The sequence below is a fragment of the Triturus cristatus genome, chromosome 1_2, assembly GCF_964204655.1.
Source record: "Triturus cristatus chromosome 1_2, aTriCri1.1, whole genome shotgun sequence".
NCBI classification, from domain to species: domain Eukaryota; kingdom Metazoa; phylum Chordata; class Amphibia; order Caudata; family Salamandridae; genus Triturus; species Triturus cristatus.
This window is the reverse complement of record NC_140580.1, coordinates 297,198,303-297,222,391: the sequence shown is the minus strand read 5'-3', so window position 1 is coordinate 297,222,391 and position 24,089 is coordinate 297,198,303. Positions and strand designations below refer to the sequence as shown.

Here is a 24,089-nt window from a genome sequence, read left to right as displayed (position 1 = left end):
TGCCTATCTCAAGGATTCACAGTTAAGAGCGATGGAGGTCATAAAAATAGTTACTTTACAAATAATTTTGACACCATTTCATGAATCCCCGCAACATTTTGGAAACCTCTAGCATGTTTTGTTTTCTGGTGCTATGCCAAATGTTATATAGACTAATTAAAGGAGAGCAGATTTATTGAGAAAAGGAAGAGAGAAAATCTTCGATTTGCTAATGTGTTTGCTGCCTTAGCACAGATCTGCACAAAATGTGGCAGACCCTTAACAGGTTTACCCAGACACATATTGGTCTTACTTGTGACATATTGAATTTCAAGCATACCCTAAAAGGAGAAACAGAGGTAAATAGGAAGAAGGGTTAGAAATTAGACATGAATATCAATGACAACAGATATATAGACCTATCTATACTCACCATTGCAGGCAATCGTAGGGCTTCATCAACTAATTAGGATCCACAGGGGGAATTGTCGTGGGAGAGAATACAGCTAAATGAAAAAAATCAGTAAGGCCCAGTGGGCAACATCTAAGGAAAACAAAAAAGCTGAGACACAAGGAAGGCCTGTCACGATTTGCTCCCTGTGCTCTCATATTCACCACCAGGGAGCCTACCTGTGGGACTTTAAATATGCTTCTGGAGCTATACTCAAATACTGACCATATGCTTAATTCCAGTCTCTTGGACACTATTCTGAATTTCCTATTCATTCCAGATCCATGTCGGGTTTTGGTAAACTTTAACATTAGATCCCTTTTCTCCCCCAAACTCAAGGAATTCAAAAGAGCTTATAGAAGTGTAGAAAGGTATGGAGGAGCAGCTATGCCCTAGATGAAAGATACAAATTAAGGAAGCTTTTGGCAACTTATAAAACAGAAATAAAGTCTGAAATAATTAATATTTTTACCGAAAAGATTACATGAGCATGCAATTCCTCTAAAGAATCATTTAAAACAGGACAGCTGCTCTCTCATCCACCTAACAGTAATAATAATTTGGCAAACTTCTTCAAAAACAAAGTTGAAATAGAACATAAAGTTTTAAGGTAGGAATGGGATTTGCTCCCCAGTTAGTACCACGAGTTCTATTGGTAGGATTCCTCCTCTAAGTATTTTTCCATCTCTTACAATGGAGGAAGTGGCCCTGTCAATATTGAAGATCAAGTCTGGGCCCCCTGGAGACCCTTGTCCGGTTGACATTTTTCATGGGCTGACTCATATTGTGGCTTCCCCACTCACAACTGTGCTAATTGAGATCATGGAAACAGGGATTTTCCCTACCGAATGGAATAGAGCATCAACCCTTCTGCAACAAAAAAAAACACTCTAGATTCAACCATTTATTTATTTATTATTATTTTTGTTTTGTTTTACATAGCGTGAACTAGACACGAAGATATTAGGTATCAGAGCACTTTACATGAGCACCATCTTATCTTCAGAAGACTATTCAAGTGTTGGCTCTTACCTACATAACCATCATACTCAAACACTAATGTACAACATATCCCAGTGTTCGCAAACATTTATAATTTGATTATATGTATCTAGATATGTGTATTTCTTTGTACAAATGTGTTAGAAATGGGGATCTCTAGTAGGCAATGGTTTTAGAGAAGAATTACCGTCCTATCTCTAGTCTCCTATTGCCAACAAAAATCTTGAAGAGGCACTTGAATGTGATGCTCTCGAATTTTCTGGAGTTGAACAAAATCTTAGATGCTGCTCAGTTTGGTGTCAGAAAATGACACAGCACTGAATCTGCTCTGTTAGTGACAACTGAGGAGAACAGAGATATTTTGGACAATGGGTAAAAGGCTGCGGTGGTCCTTTTGTACCTTTCTGTGCCTTTGACACTGTGAGCTATCAGGTCTTAATTCAACGGTTAAGGGAGATTCGACTTAAAGGCTCTGCTCTTAACCTTCCATCTTATTTTTGTATGCTAGAACTCAGCCACTTACTGTTGGAGATTTTACTTCCAGCATGTTTGTCTTACCGCGTGGGGTCCTGCATGGGTCTTCTTTAAGCCCCACACTGTTTAATATTCACGTGGCTTCCCTTGCTGCTCTTATTAGATCTTATGGTTTTAGCACAATATGTTATGCTGACGACTCACAAATTGTCGTCTCTATCCATTCCAGTGTTGAAGGGGTTGCTAACAAATTTAACAGCTGTATGGCTGCCATAGGCAACTGGATGGACAGTCATTGTTTAAAATTAAACTCTGATGAGACGGAGGGGCTTTTTTTTGGATCGAATCTGTCTTGCTGGAATTCCTCTTGTTGGTCTTCTAGATTCGCCCGCTTCCATCATCGGTCCCCAAGGTAAAAAATCTTGGACTGATTTTTGATTCTAAGCTTATTTTCAAAGATTAAATAAATCACTTGACCTCATCTTATTTCTACTTTTGAAAACTTAAAAAACAATTGCCATTTATTCCCATTGATCTTCAAGTTTGTGCCTGGATTCCTGTAATGCCATCTATTTAGCCACCACAGAGCCAGCAAGCTTACCCAAGTCCATTGGTATGACAAAATATCTTGAACAACAGTATCATGAGGAACAGAATATTGTGTCAAAAATATTGTCAACAAAAAATATCAGGTGTATATACTTTGTATGTAATCTATTAAAGTACCATGTCTACCGTACCAAATATCGTGTTACAAACTATTACCCCCAAAAAGTAGGTATGTCGAAATTGTAATATATATATAGCAATAGAAGTAATTTATGTAAAATATTAAACAGTAAAATAATAATACAGTTGATACAAAGAGGTTTTAAGAAGTAATGTAAGTAAAATAAATACAAACATATGTATACTTACAAACTACAAAGTAATAATAAAACAATATTTACAATACATTAAATTAAATATATTAACAATAACCTGAAAATGAAATAACTAAGATGTACATAACGAAAACATACATGTAACCTAATTTAAAAAATAATTAAATTTAAAAAACAGCTTTAATTAAAACTGTGAACTAAAATATAGAAATAAATATCATTTAAAAAATAAAATGCAAATATTTAAACAATTTTACAAATTACATTTATAATATTCATAATAACTTCAGGAATCAAAATTAATAAAAAATATATTGCCAATCGCATATACCACAATTAATTAAAAAAAAAAAAATATTAAAAACGCAAAGCTTTTTTTAAAAACTTTAAAAAATATATATTATAAATATTTTAAAAAGCACAATATAAAAAAACAACACTAAGAAAAGAGTTGGACTTGAAAGGTGTCAGACTAAGTGCTTTGTTGATATATTTGCAGATGGGCTTTGGTTCCACCAGTGCGATGGAGTAAATTACTCCATCTCCCTGGTGGAGGGACTGCCTGTCAGATTCTTACTCACGTTTCCGCAGGAACGCCATGAAAAGATGGACGGTCCCAACTTCCCTTGGTCACTGGAGTACCCAAAAAAGTCAAAGCAACAACAGAAACCCTGGGTAAGAAGGGAAAACAGGGAAGGGAAAAAATATGTCCCACGACGACATAGCCTCAATCTCGTAATCAGGTTCATCATCAGTTATCACTGGGGCCAGGTGTGTAGGTACAATCGTCCCAGACACTACAGGTTTCAATAAGGAGACATGGAAGACAGGATATATCTTCATTGAAGGTGGGAGGTCTAGTTTCACTGCAACAGGATTGATGATTTTATAGATTTGGTAGGGACCAATGAAACGAGGTTTGAGTTTACAGGATCACTTCATGGCAATGTTTCTGGTAGATAACCATACCTCATCTCCCAATATATAAGTAGGTTCCACTCGTCGATGGAGATCCGACTTTTCCTAATATACTGCCTTAACTCTCTCTAAGTTCTCTGCAGCTACCTTCTTGAATGTTATGCAGACTCCTTACAAAGTCGAGAGCAGCAGGAGTAGAATGAGAGAGAGGAACAGGTGACAACAAGGACTGGGGGTGAAAACCATAGTTGCAATAGAAGGGAGAGTAATTTGTGGAGGAGTGACAACTGTTATTATAAGAAAACCCAGCTACCTATATGAATGTGTCCCAATCTGTTGTGGAATGCAGAAGTTGACATCGTAAATACTGTTCTAAACACTGATTTACTCTTTCAGTCTGACCATCAGTTTGTGGGTGATGACTAGGAGAGAACCTGACATCAATCTGTAATAAGGCAGCCATCCCTTTCAAAAAAGTTAAAAATAAATTGAGAACTCCGGTCTGACACCATAACAGAGGGGAGGCCATGTAACCGCACTATATGTTGTACAAGCAAGGAAGCAAGGAGTTTGGACATAGGGATCGCCTTCAATGGAATAAAATGGGACATTTTAGTCAATGGATCCACAACAATGAGGAGGGTCGTATTACCTCGTGAGGCCTTGGGTAGGTCAACAATGAAATCCATAGAAATTGTATGCCATGGGCTAGGGGGAGTGGGTAATAGATGCAGTAATCCTATAGGAGCCTGATGAGCGGGTTTCCCCTGTGGACACACAGACATACTTGGTGGTAAGGATACTCCGTAGTTTGTAACTTCCCATCCTATTTCTCAGCAAACTAAATGACCCATTACTGAATTATAAATTACCAATTAAATGCAAAACAAAATTGAAATCACACATTAAAAATTACAAGCTATACTCAATTTTTTTGAACCATTTACATTAATAATATTACCACTTATGTTTAATATAACTAGTATCTATTAAATGAAATAAAAATTAGTATTAAACACAACTATATTATAGTAAATTATATTATATAGAACACTATTATTAAATACAATAAACAATGATATTCTTACCTTCTATAATTTGTCACTCGATATGTTTGTAGTGACAATATTTTTGACACAATATTCTCCTTACAGACTTATACATTGACTCTTTCCAGACGTCTTGGACTAAAATCCTGACAATATGTTAACTTTTAACCCTTTCAAGCCCACCAACACATTTTAATGCTATTTTTTCAAAAAGATCTGACAAGCAGGGCAAAGGTCAAGGGATGGACAAAGATAAAGAGGCCATGCGCAGATAAGTTAAGTGCAGGGTTGTCCTTGTGGCCAGGCCCTTCGCTCAATACCTGTTTCTTACAGCTTTAGGCAATCCGAAGTGGGGTTTGGACTTGGGGACTGCCCTGTGGTCTGACCCTGCATATTTTACAGTTTTGTATGGGTTGGTGAACCCTGATTTAGGGCTCTGGCCCAAATTTCGTGCGATGGACTCAAAATTGATGACAAAAACTAAAATCTCCCTAGTCTAATAGGGAGGTGGAGAATTATATTTTTAAATATAGGATAAACATGCTATATTCGTACAAATTCGGCAAGCAGGCTAATGTTGTGTGGGCAAATCAAAACTACACCTTTCTACTTGTAAAGAGAGCTCTATTTTTGTAACCCTTTCATGCCCATCCCCCAAAAATTGTTTTAAACACTACAGGGCCCTAATTACGATGGTGGTTGATCGGACCACCAACCACCATCGGGCAGGTTACCACCCATCAATGAGTCAGTGGTCCCACCCGCCCTATGTCCACCAGTACGGCGGTCGGAAAGTGCTTTTTTTACTGCAGCTTGTGCTGCAGCCCAGGAAAATGGCAGCAGTAGAAAAACCACTTTGGGCACATCCATGCACTGTCTCCCATGTGGTGCCTGGAAAACGGTGCATGGATGTGTGGGGGGGGCACTACATGTGCCCCCATGGCCACTTAGCAGTGGCACACAGGGGCCCTGCTTGGGGCCTCCAAAGTCTGGCCCGTCTACCATTTCCTGGCGGTGAGATAGCTATTAAAAGGCAGTCGGAAAGGGACATCTTAACCATTACAATGGTGCCTGGGCAGGCACCGCCTCCATTGTAGGGGTAGGATTCCAACTGCCACCCCAACGGAATCTTGGATCCTGTTGGAGGCAGCAGTCTTTCCCTCCAACCTCTGCGCTCCGACCGCATGCATCAAAATGCCTGTCGGTGGTGGTCTGCCCGACATTGTAATGAGGCCCTATTTTCTAAAAAAAATCCTGAACTAATATACACCAAACCAAATAGAAGCCCTGAATCAAATTCTATTTTCATGCCACATTTGTTGTAATTATGTGCATTTGTTTTGTCTCATCTTTAGCTGTATGTAGGCAAAGCTTATTGTGAATCATACCAAAAACATATACCTGCCTATTGTTTACCGTCAATTCCCTTTATTATCAGTGTCACATGCTTGCTTCTTATCCGATGACTTGCCTTCACCTTCTAGTCTTTGACCAAACCCTGGAACGTAGTCCCTTTACCATCTTTTTGATTGGCAAACTTGTATTTTTCCACTGCTCTCATTTAGGGAACTCACTATTTCCTTTTTTATTAAGCACTACATGTGTTGCTTTCCCTCGCGTCTGCTGCTTACCACCTCGACACCTATACCAGCCTGTTGCTTTACCTGCCCTCACCCGCTCCTCCATTGTTACCCCACACCATCTCAGACCTTTGAAAAAAATGTTAAGGATGATATTTTTTCTTATTTACTGATCTAAATGGCACATGCACTTTTAGATAAGTAAATAAAAACAAATCTCCTTGTGTCCCAAGCCGTTTGACTACCTATTTTTATTAGTCTGTGAATTTTGGGGTTTATTCACATAAAATGCGATGTACCTTAGAATAGCAATGCTGTAGAAATATAACATATTGTTGGCAATTCTGAAAAGGGCAGGGATATATTCCTTTCATATTTCATAATTTCACAGGCATATTATTATCATTATTAGTCCTACTTCTGTGTATTGTCTGCCTAGGGCAAAATCTGGAATCTTACATTTAGCGAAAACCTACAATAAATATATTTTATTCTATGCTTAACATATATATAGGTCACAACATAGTTTTAATATAGGTTATTTGATCAAATGCTTATGGATCCCTGCTTTATCTATCACAATATGTTTATATTATCATAACTATTTTATCTACAAGTCCTTCACTATTAAAATATTGAGGAAAATATGAAATTGAAATTAAATTCAAAATAAATAGTTATAAAAATACACACAAATATTTGCTTCAAGTACAGCAACACTTGAAAGTCTGAGTTTATACAATACGATTTTAAATATCAATATATTATCTTCCTTATACATGTATACCCTTTGTATGGAGTTACGTATCTATATATTTATTACTTTACTCCTACTGAAGAAGAAAAAAAAACTATGACTCTCTCCAATGCACTACTCTATGTCTCACCTTATACCTCACTCAATATATCCTCTACATCCCCTCTCTGACTCATCCCAAACCTCATTCTACTAATATGATCTCCAAAATAACACTTCCAAGACTGCCCCCTCATGTGGGTCCCCTTGGCTCACCCCAAACCAAATGTTCCTACTGTGATCTCTCAAACTACCCTTTCAAATTTCTTCCTTCATAGATCCGTCCCTTGACTCGCCCCAAACCTCATTTTACTTCTATGACCTCCTGTATCCCTTTCTAGAGACTTTTCTCTACTCCATCTCTCCTTTTAATCATCCCAAACCTCATCTTACTACTATGATCCCCCAAATAATATATCTAGACTCTTCTCTCTTCTATCACCCCATTATCCTATTCAATTCAACTAACAGACTTCCATGCCCACCCCTCAAATTAACTCATATTTCCATATGTTAATTTACCACTGATCCTTTTTGAGTTCTGGAGTAGCATTACTTGCCGAAAAGTGCTTCAGTGCCTCTTCGGGGGTACCAAGTGCTATTCAAATACAATTACAATACTGGTGATGAGCACATGATGGTGCACATATGTGTGTATAAGTCATCATACATGCACGTGCCAATGCATGAGCTTGACCTCCGCCCCAGTGCTCTATCCTGCCATACCTCCTGCATTTAAAAGTCCCATACTCTATAATGCAATGACTTCCAGAACGGTTCTTAGAAGGCAGCCTTTTAATTATGTTGTTTATAGTTTTTATCTTGAAAAGGTTTAATTTGTTGGGGTATCTGCTTTTATCCTTTCTCTTTCCCTCTGGCACAAGTCCCTCGTCGGCCTGGTGTACTGGCCACTGATGTCAGGAATCGTCGAGTGGGCGCCTGCATAGAACTACACATCTCAGAAAGCCCGGTCCAGCGGAGAGAGGCGGAGCTACGCCCATAAAGCAGGACGGCACGCACTAGGGGGCGTGCATAATTTTGAACAGCGAACCCGTTACATCTGTGATACACGCTACTCTTCGTAGCGTCTTGTCTCGCCCCGTCCTATCGTTTCTGAGGACATCGGGCGTTTTCCCAGTCTTGGCGACCTCTCCGAAGGAAGTCTGGTTTCCGGCAGCCGTTGCTGCGCCTAAGGAGAAGACCGCGCCGGCTAACACACACCGGCGCTCGGAAAAGAGGAGCCGTGGTCGGCGGTTCAAAGTAGGGTTCCCGCCTTGACCTCTCCGTCGCCCTCCCTTCCCGAGGAGGTTCTGCAAAGACCGCGGAGCCGAATAGAGCTATTAATCCCCATCACAAGCGCTGAAGGTAAGCGCGTTGGCGAACTAGTCAAAAGACGAAGGAGCGCCATACTTCATTCAGGGTAGCTCCTTCCACAGGAGCGGATCGCATTGCTATTGCCCCTCGTAGACTTGGTACTTCTTTGGGGGGGGCCCAGGATCACATATTCACGGACACATTAGAGGAATCATGCTCGTTCCCACAGTCAGTGGATAGTGGGGCGTTTTTAGTTCCGTTCATTAAAAGACGGCCTGGAGATATACTTACGAGACTCTCACCGCCATGGAGTTGCTGCATCTAAGCAGGTCCTGAGAGGGTGAAAGAATAACTATTGGGTCCTACTATTGCATGGTCAAGCGGCCTGTTGCTTCTACTAGAAAAGTGTGTTTTGGGTATGAGGAAATACCAAGCGTATGCACATTAGGGGGGAAGCAGCCGGTGGTTGTTGGTGTGGCCAGATAGAAATAGGCTAGCGAGAATGCATTGAGTGTAGTAGAATATTGTTTATGTATTGTCTCCATTGCTCTGTATTTTGTGATACAGGTTCTATTCCCTGCTGTTCCCTTCCCCTTCCTTTCCCTTACTTGATCGCCCTAAAACTGTGCAATTATTGTAGGAGTTGAGGATGTCAAGGAGTGGAACCCCTATGGCGACGCACGAATCCTGAGGAGCATCCGTTTTCAAGTGGGATCGTGACAACTGAAGACTGTTTTCAATATTTGTAATTCCCAAGAAGATCAGACAAGGGTGGCCTTAATGCTATAGGAAATGTTATTATGTAGCACTGGCATATTTTTCTCTCCCTCACTTTTCACTTGGTTACACTCCTCTCTCTCTGCGGGCGACTAAGCAATCTGGAGAGATATGTAGGTCTGCTGATCGAGGGGACGTTAGGAGAGATAGTCACTCAATGAAAAATGTGTATGTTGTAACGCATTGTAATATGATCTGCAATAGTCTGAGTGGTTTACCCGCAACAAGACTGAAGCAAAAATGCAATGTATATTTGGAAACACTGCTCTTATTTAATTTCTGTTTTCTGACGCTCTGTTATGTTATGTACCATGAGCAAATGGGGACATTTTTTGAAAAGACCAATAAAGATATTTAAACAAAAAAATGCATGCACGTGCCAACAGAATGGTAGGTACAGCTTGCGGCAGTGGCTGCATCATTTTTGTTGCCTATGCTGCACACCATTGGTAGAAAACGTTGCCAAAATAAAGTTATTTTAAAGGATACTGACCCACCTATAGACTCATAGACAATGGTAAACCAAGAAGCATCATGAGCATATCATAAAACCTATGAATCATTTCGCCAATTACATGCTTTCAATAAATAGCAGTAGTACCCACACCAAAAACACTAAGACACCATTTCCAATTACATTCTTTTACCCCTCATCATGACTGAATAATTTAAAGTTTTACACACATCAACACACTCACTCAGTCTTGATTGCCATATGCTTGCCACTTTTGTAATAATGACAACAGGCTTTTGGATAGGGAGCACGCTGCATTTATTACTAGCTTCCGAACCGTCTCCACACTTTGTGGCCCATTACGATGTCAGGATGACTTACATCTGCCCAATACCATCTCAGAAACGGGACCGACCAACCTCCTGTCGGCGGTCCCGACCACCTCCTTATGATGCAACTAAACACTGGGCCTGATTTTGATGTTGGTGGGTCCGACACAGACGGCTCGTCTGTGTCGGATCTACCAACATCTGCCCCTGTGGTCCACCCGCCTCATTAAGATGTGGCAGGCAGAGGCATCTGGCAGCGGGACCATCCGCTATGCTTCCAACGGTCTTAAGGAGCCAACCTCCCAACTGCCAAACCAACCATCAACATTCTAAAGCAGCCTGTGAGGCGCCTGCATGCATAGAGGAGGTGGAGGGTAGGAAATGGGAAAGAGCACAAGGTAGTGAAACAATCAAACAATGTACCTATATATTATTTCAACAGTTCCACATATAACATCTTCTCCCTCTTTTGGAAAAAGACAGTCTAAAAAATAATCGCTGAGCTTGAATGGCATACCCATATTACGCAAAGTTACCTTCCCTCATCCCTTTTAGCCCTCAGAAGGAGTAATAGAAGAGTCACTCAAACCTTCGTGGGGCAAAGTCATACCATGTGTTGATGGAGTGGTTGTAACAGGATTTTAAATGTTGAAGATCCTATAGAATTACTTCTTATGGGCACCCAGGCAGTGACTCCTGTAGCTGGTGGGGAAGTCTTTTGATAGGGTTAAAGCCATACACTTGTGACATGTTTCATCAGCATCCATTATCAAGCATAAAGGCAGAATCAGAGATTTTGATAATCCGCATGGATTCCTGAATGAATGAATCATCTATATAGCACACAGCTCACTGAGAGACGTCCTGGTGCTACTTAGGCTGAAGAAAAGGAGGGGAAGAGAGCAATGCTACTTACTAGGACTGAAATAACCAGGTTTTCAGTTGTGGTTTTAAAAGGTCTGTTCATTGGTGGAGGCTCAAATTTTAAGTTGAAGGACCTTCCATAGTTTAGGGGCCAAAAGGAAAAGGTCGGCACCCCAAGCGAGCGCTTGTAGGCACCATCTTCAACACCTGACCAGAAGATCTGAGAGATTTTGCAGGGTGATATACTCGGATTTTGTCCCTCAAAAATACTGGGCCTCTGTTATGAATTGCCCTGATAAACATAAGAAAGCAATTAAATTGTATACGTTGTCACACCAGAAACCAATATAGGTTCCTCGGGTGGCTCTAGATAGATTCCGGTCTGGGGATGTACAATAGGAGCCTAGCATCAGCATTTTGAATCAGCTACAAGCAACCAAGTAGATAGTCTGGAAGATACAGAACGTGGGCATAGTCAAAACAAGAGGCAACCAGAGGATGTATAATGGTCTTCCTAGTAACTTCAGGATGTAACCAGAGAATATTTTACGGCTTTTTAGTATGTACTTGAGCGCAGAGGGCAGCTCCGTATTGAACTTGACTGCAAGATTCCTTATCTCCGCCACTTGAAGGGGGGAGAGTCAATTTCTGAAGGCCACAGTGCATTGGGCCAGATTGAAGGGGAGCAACAAAAGACCAGTGCTTTGATTTTGGTTCAATCTACTTTTAAACACCTGCTGTTCATCTAGACAGCCACTCTAACAAGGGAAGATTGAAAAAATTGCTGTCATCGGGGGGCGTGGCCAAGTAAGATGGCTGACTGGTAGTGCACCGAGTCAGCTCCGGCCCCACGGACTCCTGTGAGCGGCTAAACGGGGGCTCTGGACTGGCGCTCTTGGGGGAAAACACTCGCGGGACACCTGTGGAGGCGAATGGACCGGCGGCGAGGATGAGGCGGCTCCGGAGCGGCTAGGAAACGAGCACTGACCCGGGAGCGGTGATCAAGCAAAATGGCGGCGGAAGGCCACGATCGCTGGCCGAACGGCGGTTCCCCGGACTCAGGAGAGTGACCGGAGGCTGGTCGCTGTGACCGCGCAACGGGAGGGACCGCCGCGGCTGGAGAGAGGCTGAACCGGATTCTGCCGGCGCCGGTGAGCGGGACAACACAAGGGGACACCTCACCGTGGGACGCGCATGAGGAGGCGGAGATTGCGGCCATCACGGAGCCCATGAGGAAGGGCGGAGGGCCAACAGGAGATAAGTGGTCCGCCCGGACGGAGACCGAGACAGGCTGGAGGGAGCAGGGGCACAGGGGGCAATCACCGCGCGCCCGGGAGAGAGACGATGCCTGACTCCAAGATGGCGGCCAAGAAAGACACCTGCCGGCGCCGGGACCGGGGGAGCCTCCGCAGCACTGGTTCTCTGGCACGCTAGATGGGAAGGACGCTGTGGAATATAGGTGCAGGTTGGCGCTGGTGAGGACTCTCTGAGGCACAGCACGTGGGCTTGGCTGAGTACCTGAGGCGGCGAGCGGAGCCGAGTCGGTCCCTACTCTGATTTCCGGGGTCCCAGTGGCTGAGCGGTGGTGGTCGGACGCGACAAGACCATAGAACCGGTGGAGGCGACGTCGTGTGGCACGGAGGGGACGGTCTGATGGGGAGGTCGTCCCGTGCGCCCCCGACGAAAAAGGCGCCGAAGCCTCAGGAAAACCGCGTGGCGAAGTACTTCCAGGCGCTCTCCAGCACTGCGGACGAGGGAGGTCCAGGCGGAGGGGAAAGCATGGCCTTGACGAAGGATGACCTGGTGGCTACGCTCCGGGACTTCAAGAGGGATTTATGTGGTGAACTTAAAAGGGACCTCCACGCCAGCCTGGACCAATTGCGTGGGGACCTGACGGAGAAGCTTGGTGATCTGCGCAGTGATGTGGACGCCGTGGGGTCGCGAATCCTGGAGGTGGAGGAGAAGGTGCAATCCCTGGAGAGTACAGCTCAGGCTTCCCGTTCGGAGTGCGCGGAGCTTCGCGCTCAGCTGGCGCAATCTGCTCTGAAGCTGGAGGACTTGGAGGATCGTTCCCGGAGGGAGAATATACGGGTGAGAGACTTGGAAGAAGGCGCAGAGGGTCCGGACCTGGAGGCGTTTATTATAGGCCTCTTTGGAGAGGTGGTGAATAAGCCAGACCTAAAAATAAAAGTGGACCGGGTGCACAGGGTCGGACCACCGGTTCACGGCGAACGCCGGAGACCTAGGGATGTCCTAGCAAAGCTACACGCCTTCCCAGTCAAGGAGGCCATCCTGGAAGCGGCCAGGAAGAAGAAGGAAGTCTCGTTCCAGGGTCACAGTTGCTCTCTTTACCAGGACTTGTCGCAGGCCACCCTTGTTCGGAGGCAGCAGCTCTGCCCAGTGACCAGCAAACTCAGAGAGGACAATGTGCGCTATCGTTGGACCTACCCCTTTGGGCTCAGCTTCGAATGGCAAAATAAACGACACCACATCACAGACTTGGGAGATGGGCTGCGTATCCTGGGCCTCCCGACGGAACCGGAGGAAGGAGGCGGCCCGGGGCCATCCGGAACAGTGGCAGTCGGCTCTCAGGGGGAGCAGTGGCGCAGGGCGCAACGCCAGCGAGGAGGGCCTCACCGTGAGTAGTGGTCGCGAGCTGGAAGAACGGGATTCTCCGGGATGCAGTTCAAGAACGACCGCGGGTGGTCCTCCGGCCGGGAGGGACCCGGGAGCCCGAGCGGCGAAGCCAGGTGGCTGGCGATGAGTCTGTGAAGGCCCAGCGGAGGGATGCGGCAGTCTCCACAGAGACACTGAGGTTCCATGGACACTGAGGTTTTTGTTTTTCTCTATGAGCCCTTTGTCTGGCTCACATGTTGTTGATGCTCTGCCGGTTGCGGAGCAAGTTGATGAGGTTAGGAGTTCGATGGGGCGGGGTCTTGGTTACTTTCCCTGGAACTACCCCAGGCATGAGGGGTTCCATGGCTGGGTGCTTGTGGTGGGGGGGTGCGGGGGGGGGGGGGAGATGTGGGGGGGTCTGGGCGGGGGGGAGGGTGACAGGGGTAGGCTGCAACGAAGACATGGAGAGGGACCGGGGAGGGACAGCGAGATATTAGAAGGGGGACCCGGGAGGGGGAGGAGGACAGGCGCTGAGGTCTGGCATCGGCGGATCCCACAAAACGGGGCGGAGAGGGGGGTCTACACTCACTTAAGATGGTGACATGGGCTACATGGAACGTGAAGGGCCTGAACTCGCCCCAGAAGAGACAGCAGGTCCTGAAGTACATTGTGGATAGGCAGGTCAAGGTAGTTGCTCTGCAGGAAACACACCTTACAAGGGAGGATGTGGGTAGGCTCAAGCATAGGGCATTCCCGCAGATTTTTCACTCAGCGGCCACCACCAAACATAATGGAGTGGCGATATTGTTCCACAGCTCGATGCCCTTCCAAGTAGTGGATTCACAGAGAGACAAAGAGGGGAGGTGGCTCATGCTCAAGGGGCGGCTTCAGGGCCAACTATGCACCATTGCGGTCGTGTATGCTCCGAACACGGGCCAGGCGGTGTTCACAGCCCGCATGTTGGGGTCCCTGGGTGGATTCGCGGAGGGCCCCATCATTCTGCTGGGGGACTTTAACTGCCTGTGGGATGGTGTCCTGGACGGCTCTCACGTTGCGGGGGCCAGATCATCAGTGTTTTCCAAGCGAGTCAAGGACCGCTTCGATTCCCTTGGTCTGCGGGATGGGTGGCGGGCTCTCCACGAGACGGCAAAAGACTACACTTTCTATTCCCATGTTCACCGGACTTACACTCGAATAGATTACATCTTCATTAGTCAGGCATTAGTGGGGAAGGCGACAGGGGCGCAGATTCTCCCCATTTCGGTCTCAGACCACGGGATGGTCCTATTGGAGCTTCAGTGGGGGGCGCGGGGTCGTGGCAGATGGTACTTTCCGGGGGCCCTCCTGCGAGACCAAGTACGGAGGGTGGAGCTGACCGAGGCCATAGGGGAGTATTTCCAGGACAACCCGCCTGAAGACACCTCACATCAGAATACGTGGGACGCATTCAAGGCGGTGATGAGAGGCAAATGCATCCAACTACAGGCGTCGCTGCGGCGACAACAAGCATTGGAACGGGAGACACTGGAGGAGGAACTTAGGGGGTTAGAGGGCAGACATAAAGATAAACCCACTCGCGACCTGCAACGACAACTCACGGCGGTGAGGGGTAAATTGCGGGCGATTTATAGCGCCAGGGCGGAGTATACCTTGCTGAGGCTGCGCCGCGCGGGGTATGAACAGGGGGACAAGGTGGGTTCTCAGTTGGCTCGAAAGCTTCGCATTCAGCGGGCAAAATCCTATGTGGAAGGCATTCGGGTAGGGCCAGACCGAGTCACACACGAGGAGGCAGCGAAGACCAGAGCCTTTAGGGATTTCTATGGTGAGCTGTATGAGGGGAGCACGCTGGCGCACGATGCGCAAACGGCATATCTCGATGGGGTGGAGTGCCCCCAGCTATCAGCGCTGGACCGGGAACGGCTGGACGAACCTATTTCCGTGGAGGAAGTGCGGAATGCCATAAAGCGTCTCAAGCTCCACAAGGCACCTGGGCCCGACGGCTATACCGCCCACTTTTATAAACACTTTGTAGACGAGCTCGCCCCGCATCTGACGGCTCTGTTTCGGGCGGTGGCGAAGGAGGCGAGAGTGTCCAAGTCAATGGCAGAGGCGGTGATTACGGTCCTGCCCAAACTGGGCAAGGACCCGCTGGTGTGTGCATCATACCGCCCCATAGCACTTCTGAACCTAGATGCCAAGCTCTACTCCATGATCCTAGCTAGCCGCCTGGATGACCTGCTGCCTCGACTGATCCACCCAGACCAATCGGGCTTCATTAAAGGGCGCTAGACGCACGATAATATACGGCGTACCATCCACCTTATCGAGAAATCATCCAGATTTAAGATTCCAGCGGTGCTAGTCGGATTGGACGCTGAAAAAGCGTTCGACCACGTGGATTGGCCCTTCCTCTTCTTGACCTTGCAAAAATTTGGGTTCGGGGATGCCTTCATGGAGATGGTGCGAGCTAACTACAGCCATCCCTCCGCGAGAGTGGTGGTCAACGGGACACCTTCCGAGCCCTTCCAGCTGACTAGAGGTACTAGACAGGGGTGCCCGTTGTCCCCTCTGCTTTTCGCCCTCAGCATTGAGCCACTGGCCATTCGGGTGAGGGAGAATGCTTCCATTAAAGGGATCCGATTTGGAGGGGAAGACCACAAAATCTCCCTCTTCGCGGATGATATTCTGCTGACTCTGGGGGAGCCACATGTCTCACTGCCCGCGGTGCAGGGGGAATTGAGGGACTTTGAGAGAGTGGCAGGGTTCAAGGTCAACATGACCAAATCCTACATACTCAATCTCACACTCTCGAGAGCGGAGGTGGCCTTGCTCAAATCCCAGACGACGCTCTCATGGGCCCAACACTCGCTACAATATCTAGGGGTGCAGCTGACATCGACGGTTTCGGGACTGTATGGGGCCAACTACACCACAGTTTTGCCACACTTGCGGCAGGAGTTACGGCGGTGGACGCCCTTGTACATATCTTGGTTGGGGCGAATCAATGCGGTGAAGATGATGGTGCTGCCCCGGGTCCTTTACTTGTTTCAGGCCTTGCCGATCCCGCTGGAGAAGGCATTTCTGCCGCAGCTGAAGACGTTGATCACTCAGTTTATCTGGCAAGGAGGGAGGGCCCGGCTCCCCTTCACGGTGCTTCGGAAACACAGGGCGGATGGAAGGATGGGGCTGCCGGACTTTGAGCTATACTATCAAGCGGCCCAATTGCGGGTCGTGTTGGAATGGACGGTACGGGAATCAGAGAAGCATTGGCTTCATATGGACCGCGCGATAGCCGGCAGATCCATCTGGGATCTGCTGTGGAAGCCGAGGAGAGATAGACCGCCGAATGCATATCTTAGCACGCCAACGCGCATGACATTGGAGGTTTGGGATAGGGTCACGCGGAGGGAGGGGTGGACGACATTCCCTTCACCATACACCCCGATACACTTTAATCCGGCCTTCGCCCCAGCCAGAGAGGAGGGTCCCTTTGATGGGTGGCGAGAGGGAGGGTGTCTAAAGCTGGCGGACCTATTCAACAAGGGGGCGTTCCGCTCGTTTCAGAACTGTAAGAGTGAATTTGGGGTCCCCAACAGTGAGCAGTTCCATTATTTGCAGCTCAAACACTGGGCCACGGCGCCACCGTTCAGGGAGGCGGGCTGCCGGAGCCTTACGGATATGGAGAAACTGGTTTTGTCGCGGGCGGGCTCGATGAAGGGGGCAATCTCGTCTCTCTATGGGATGCTGCTGACTACACTACACACACCCAGGCCCAGGCATATGGAATTCTGGGAGCAACTCCTGGGGAGAGAGGTAACTGAAGCTGAGTGGAGGGGCTTGTGGCGGGACATTCCCAGGCATAACTTGTCGGTAGGTTTACGGGAGGCTCACTATAAGACCATCTTTGATTGGTACCTATACCCCACAAAATTGGCTAGGATCTTCCCGGGGACTTCTGCACTCTGCTGGCGGGGATGTGGTCTCCTCGGGGATTTCAAACATATCTGGTGGGACTGCCCTAGTATTCAACCTTTCTGGGCAGAAATTTTAGCGCAGATTAAAGAGATTTTGGGCTTTGAACCCCCCGGGGACCTTGCTCATGTCATCCTGGGTCTTCGGGGAGAGGACTAGGAGGGGGTGTCCAGAGGGGATAAAGCTATATGGTGGCTCTGCGTGGGGGCAGCTAAGCTCACGGTGGCAGCGGCGTGGAAGAAACAGGCTGCTCCCGCTATGTCACTGTGGCACGCCCGCCTGTGGCGCCTGCTCTCGATGGAGCGCTTGGCGATCTGCTTTAGGGATGATCCCACACCCTTTGAGGAGTCTTGGGGCTCGTTGCTGACCTACTTATCTAGGGGCCTCCCGGCAGCCGTCTTCCCGCCCGCGTGGAGGACGATGCGTATCTTCAGGACCTGGCACTCCACAGACTGAAACTGTTTCCCCTTTTTTTTTTTTTTTTTTCGGACGCTTTGCAGCTGCCTCTGGGGGGGGGTGGTGGGAGGGGGGTAGTGGGGGGGGGTGGGGGGGGGGTACCAGAGGAGTCTGAGAAGGGGTTCCCCTGGACCGCACATGGAGCATCTGAACCACCTATGGGGCATTCAGTGGATACCTATGGCCGGGGGACGCCCGGCAGTTACTTGTTATTGTATGACTACACATGTGCAATGATACTCTTGTTCTGAAAATCAATAAAAATGATTGCTATAAAAAAAAAATTGCTGTCATCCAATGTTAATCTCTGAAAAAGAAAACAGAAGCTGTGTATCATATTCACCGCCTTGAATTCAACTAGCTAGATGATCCCTGCAGGGAAGGCCATATAAGCGTTATACAACATAGGACTAAGGGTCAAACCCTGAGGGACTTTTTATTTCAATAGCTTAGGAGAGGATGTAAAAGGAGGCAAAGGGACAGTTGGTACTGGTCAGATAGAAAAGACCTTAGCCATAGTAGAGCCAGCCTGCAAATGCCACTCTTCGCTAAAGGATGTAACAATATCTGATGTAAGACAGGGTCAAAACCTGCAAAGAGATCTCATAATATCACTGTAGCTGCGTGGCCCTGATCAAGACAATAATGCTTAATTTTGCCTTGGTTTATTTTCACTTTATCACTCATGACTTCCTGATCACTACTCTGAGCCATAGCTTCAATGGAAACCATCTTTCCCCCCATTTTCAAACCAATAAGGCTGAAATTAAATGGATGTGAGTCTGCCCCTCAAACTTTCATATGGGACTCTGCCTGTCATGCCATGGGGTGTAGTTTGATACATCCAGAAGCGAGTTCTCAAGGCATTTCAGATAAGGAGTTTGCCCTTCAAGGCTAATTGTATGGTCGCTTTGATCAATTTGATCATAACTTTGAGGATGCTAAAAGGGTGCTTTATGGTGTGTAAATCCACAAGAACTAAGAAATTCAGACATTTCAGAGTAAAGGAACTGCGTGCCATTGTCACTTACTATTCCCAAAGGGCACCCTTGCAAAGAAAATATGTCTTTGAAGAGTCTGAGTATGTTACTATGAATCTAGGAAATCCAGATCTATCCACTTACTATAATAGTCAATCATGATCTTGGCGTAATGCAAAGAGGGTGATAACTTATTCATAGGTCCGATTAAATCCACACCCAATTTCTGCAAAGGACTCCCAGGAAGGGGAAAAGGTGAGAGGGGACTTGCACATACCTTCAATGTTTTGTCAGCATCTTCACACCACAGGCACTCTTGTTTATAAATGTAGATGTCACGGTCCATAGGTGACCATTAGCAGTTGATTCTTAGTTTCCCTTATGTACCAGTCATACCTAGATGCCCCACGTTTGCTAAAGCAATAAGATGAGGTCTTAAGAGAATGGGAACTACTAGCATGTCATTCCTCACAATGACCTCAACCTTGACCGTCAATTCATACCTTACTTTCTAGTATGATCTAAGGTTTATAGCCAATCCCCTCGTCTTTGGTCAAGCATTCACAAGAGCAGATACTTTAGAATACTTGGAATCTTCAGCAATTGCTGCCATCCACTTAGGTCTAATCAAGGAATGCTCACACAAGGAATCAACCAACAGATGTGCGACAGTCACATCCTCACTCTCATCATTGTTAGAAGAATCCATCTCATATGGGAAGCGAGATAAATAGTTAGCAGCAACATTGGTTTTACCTGGAATATGCTCAATGTTGAATACCTATTTTTGCAACTTACATACCGGACTTGTAATGCAGTGGGACACCCTTACTGAATATGCTCACTAATGGTATGTGATGAGTCCTGATGAGCAAAAGTCTGTTCCATATGAAACTTTTGAACTTACCCACAGGCCATGCACATGCCAACAGTTCATTTCCAATAGCAAAGTATTTTGTCTCAGAACACTTCAACTTCCACAAAGCAAAGGCAATAAGGTGATCCTCATCCTGGCTAAAAATAGCTCCCATACTCAGATGACTGGTGTCAACTGCCACCAGAGAAAGTAATGTCTCATCAAAGGATTTCAAGGATAGTGCTTTTTGTAGCTCTTCTTTCAATATAAGCATTCCTCGTTCTATGTGAAGTCAACATCATTTTTAGTCAATGTCTGCATAGGTTCTACCTTTTGTGTGTTTTCTGTATTTGAAGTAGAATGTGTATTATCCCACACAATTAGCACTGATGACATAACCCAAGTACTCCACCTTGTCTTACAGAAATGTACACTTTTCTTTTTTCAGGGTCAAGCCGCTTTCTTGGGTTTGCTTGAGACCTTCTCATAAATTTCTAGATGGCTTTTGTGGTTGTTGTAAAATACCAGTACATTATCCTGCATTGCCCAGATCCGTTTCATTCCATGGAACAGTTTGCTCATTATTTTCTGAAAGACAGAGGATGCAGAATTAAGACCAAAGCGAACACAACATAATCTGAATGCCCTGGTTAGTGTGATTAATGAAGTGAGATCACGGAAGTCCTCATGCAGTACAACTTGATGGTACGCGGCAATACAGTCCAGTGTGGAGAACACCTTTTCATTACCCAAATTAGCTACCATTTTATGTATGTTAGGTAGAGGATGATTTTCAACCATCACTTGTTGGTTCAATTGTTATAGATCTATACAAAGTCTAAATTCACATTTCTCTTTTTGACAGATACAACAAGTAATAGCCATAAGGACACTGAGATAGGTTCAATTACACCCTCTTTATGCCTATTATGTAATAGTTTTTCAACATACTTTTATGCAGAAAGTGGAATATTGGGTACTTTATGCTTAATTGGCACATCCTGTGCCTTTAATTTGATGACATGTTGGTACCTTTCTAGTTGACCTAAGCCTTTTACGAAAATAGCTCCATAGTTATTCAAAGGATCACTGAGATTGGCATCAGAAAAGCTGAAAACATAGTGCAGTATGCATAGATTAATCTGCAGGCGAAGACTCTATTGCTCAGACCACCACAAGATGTTGATACCCCGGTTAACCACATATATTTTTCCAGAAGTAGATTTCCTTCAAATGCTAGATCAGCTTCAAACACAAGTTTAATTCTGTGTCTCCTGTAAGCATCAGATGTGATATGGCTTGGTTGCAACATGTTCTCAGTTGGTAAATTGTTGCATTCTTCCTTGGATATAATCGTGATCCATAAACCAGTGTAGACCAATGATATGATGTTGTGGTGATTCACCTGTATAGTGCATTTGAGTTGATCGTTTGCATCCCAATTATCAAGGATTGCCACCGGGAGAACATGATCTTATCATTCCTCGATGTCTGTTACGTCATCGTCATCATGCTTGATTGCAAAGACCCTCTTAGGACAGGTAGCAGCAGGTCAAACCTTGGCAAAATAGTCTCTTTTTCCACATTTACAGCTTTCCTTTCTGAGTGCAGGACAGTGTTTATAAGGTGCCCTGCCTTTGGTAGAACTACAACGATAACTTTCACCACGATGAGATTAATCTGGTCTCTTCTTTGGTTTTGCTCTTTTGTGTTGCAGTTGTACATTGACTTGTTTAAGATTCACTTTTGTGATTTCTTAAGAATTTTCAAAGCTAATGCAGAATGCTCACTGTGCTTGATGGAGATGATAACCTTGTCGCGGCATAGGTTTTTGTGGTATAGTAACCTTTCCTTTCGCTTGGTACAAGTTGTGTGCATTACCACTTGGATACAAATCATTTTATCCACGTTGCCAATCACATAGGTTGATGCGAGAATGTGTAAAACAGCAGCATATGCTTCTATTGTTTTACCAGTGCCTTGGTATCTGTAATAAAAGCTATGTAGATTTTATTTCTGTAGTCTTTTCGACTTGTTCAATGCTCTTTTTAAGTATTTATTGATGGATTTTAATAATTGTATTGGGCACCAGATGTAATGTCTTGTTCTATGTTTGTGTCTTTTATGATCTTTCAAAATCGAATAAAGACTTATGATGATGGTAATAAAAGCTTTGATGTTCCATTATGATACTGATATTGGTATTAAAATGTTCTTCCATTCTTTTTTTGGGCTTTTATGTATGGGTCCCAATCTCTGTCCCCTTATGGTTTTTGCAACTGGTGCTATATTATCAAGCAGTTGCCTGCCTTTGGCACCTAGGCAGTTATAAAAATGAGCTTGTTTTCTCTGGGCACTATATTCTAGTCCATTAATAGCTTCGAAGTACATTTCGAAGCTCTTGGCACACCAGTTCCACTGTTTTCTGGGTTGCACACGTATTTGCAGAAAGGCTTGCCAGCATGGACACTGTATTCATTGAACCTGCAGCCATGTTGAGACAAAAGGCAAAGTTCTGTGGACAACTTGCACTGTTTCATTTGAATTATAATGATAGCCCATGCAAGCACAGTTCACCAGGGGTCTGTGTAAGGGATCAAGAGGGATAGTGAAATAGAATGCAATGTTCAAACTGGATTTCACCTGGCAAGTGTGAAAGAAGGAACTCCTCAGGATCCAAACGATGCTCAAATGGGACCACCGCTCGATACCCCCAATTCAAATATGTGAAGCAGAATATTAGGGTGATCAAGCGGGCGAAGGGATAGGAAGGGAACAGCTTGGAAGAGGAGAAACCTAAAAGAAGAGCGAGAGAAAGGATGGAAAAAACTACTCTCAGTAATTCTTGCTAGTAAGGGAACCCCACATACCTCAGCCAAGATTACGATGTTCTCTCACTTCTTTCACACCGCAATGCAAGTGCCCCAATACTACGTACTCTATCCCTGAAACCAGAAAACAAGAAGAGTCATTAGTCACCACACATATACTACCATAAACCATTTAAGCGTTTGAATCATACTTGGTTTCATGCATACCCCTCAAACAATAATCAAAGGAATCAAAAAAGATCTGCAGAGTCCTTCTTCAAACATAAAATGAGTAATCAAAACAAATGTGCATATAGCTGAGAAGGAGCAGCAAGGTTGTGATACGAGCCTTAAAGACAACCACTCCACAGTTACTTCTTTCCCCTAAGGAATAAAAGAACATCCACTGTCAATGTGTTCAAGTAGCAAGGAAACGTAAGTAAAGAGAAATGTCTCTAAATCCAAGTATTGCGCATAGCATCCTTTTGCCCAACCTCAATTCATACAACACTGTTCTTTGCCTCCTGAACACTGGGCTTGACCAAAAGGCAACTCGTATGCAGTTACTTCACCGCATTCGCAAGTCACCTCAGCCAGAGACAGCATAAAGGTTGCCTTCTCATGTCACTGCCGCTAAGAACAACAAGCTCAGACAATTTCCTCACCTCCTCCGAACTCTGATAGGCAGGCGCGGACAAGAAAGGAACGGAATCAGCTTCCTCAGCCCTCCGCAACCTGTCAACAAAACAATAGACATCCACGAGTAGAAGCTAGAACCAAAGTCTTTCGTGGAAGCAAAGTATCTCTTCAAAATTACGCAAGTCAACCGACGTGCCTCGTCCCTATTTAACGGCCTTGGATTGGTTGTCCTTAAAACTACAAAATCACCCATTGCCTCATGGGAGAAGTAGTTTTCCATGTCAATGTCTGAAACGGCCTGATTTGTGCATGATCGTATTTCACTATTGAACGGTCCCACTAACTTACTGCAGACCCCATGTGCCAGAGTCCTGACACGTACCTTGGAAGTGTAAATGGCAACTGGACATGGTATAAATCCATTAGTAAGGCCAGAGGCATTACTGGGTAAAAAGGCTCCACCAGGGGCATGGCTGAAACAATCCAGGAAGGAGCACTGGAAGTAGAAGAAGTGGGCCTCACAGGTGGGAGAGGCAATGTAGATGACACACGGGGTGGTCATAGAGATAAAGCAACGCTACGCTGAAGATGTGGGGAAAAGCCAAGGCAGCCTGGTGTAGATTGTAGACTAGCTGCAGGACCAGAGAAGTAGGATGGAGCTTACCACTCACCAGCATATGTGGGACAGGACTATCCTGTTACTTGTTGCCAAAAATGAACCTGTAATAGAAACAGCAGGCTAAGAGAAGGCAGCACAACAGGTTTATTACTAACCCCTGAGCTGTTTCCACATAGAATGCCCAACCGCTCCCCCAACCACTAAACCAGTGTTCAAAGGGCCCATGCGCACAGACACAAGAAGAGGTAATGGCTAGTAAATGGAAAAGAC

The 24,089-nt window shown here is 45.5% G+C and overlaps 1 long non-coding RNA gene across 1 annotated transcript; it reads right to left on the bottom strand.

Moving 5' to 3' along the window:
• Positions 1-20,236: 20,236 nt before the first annotated feature.
• On the bottom strand, positions 20,237-23,365 carry LOC146867208 (uncharacterized). Its single transcript, XR_014966074.1, has 3 exons — positions 23,227-23,365; positions 22,622-22,696; positions 20,237-22,235 (listed from the first exon to the last, which is right to left on the bottom strand). It is a non-coding gene; the product is annotated as an uncharacterized LOC146867208 (long non-coding RNA).
• Between the last annotated feature and the right edge of the window lie 724 nt (positions 23,366-24,089).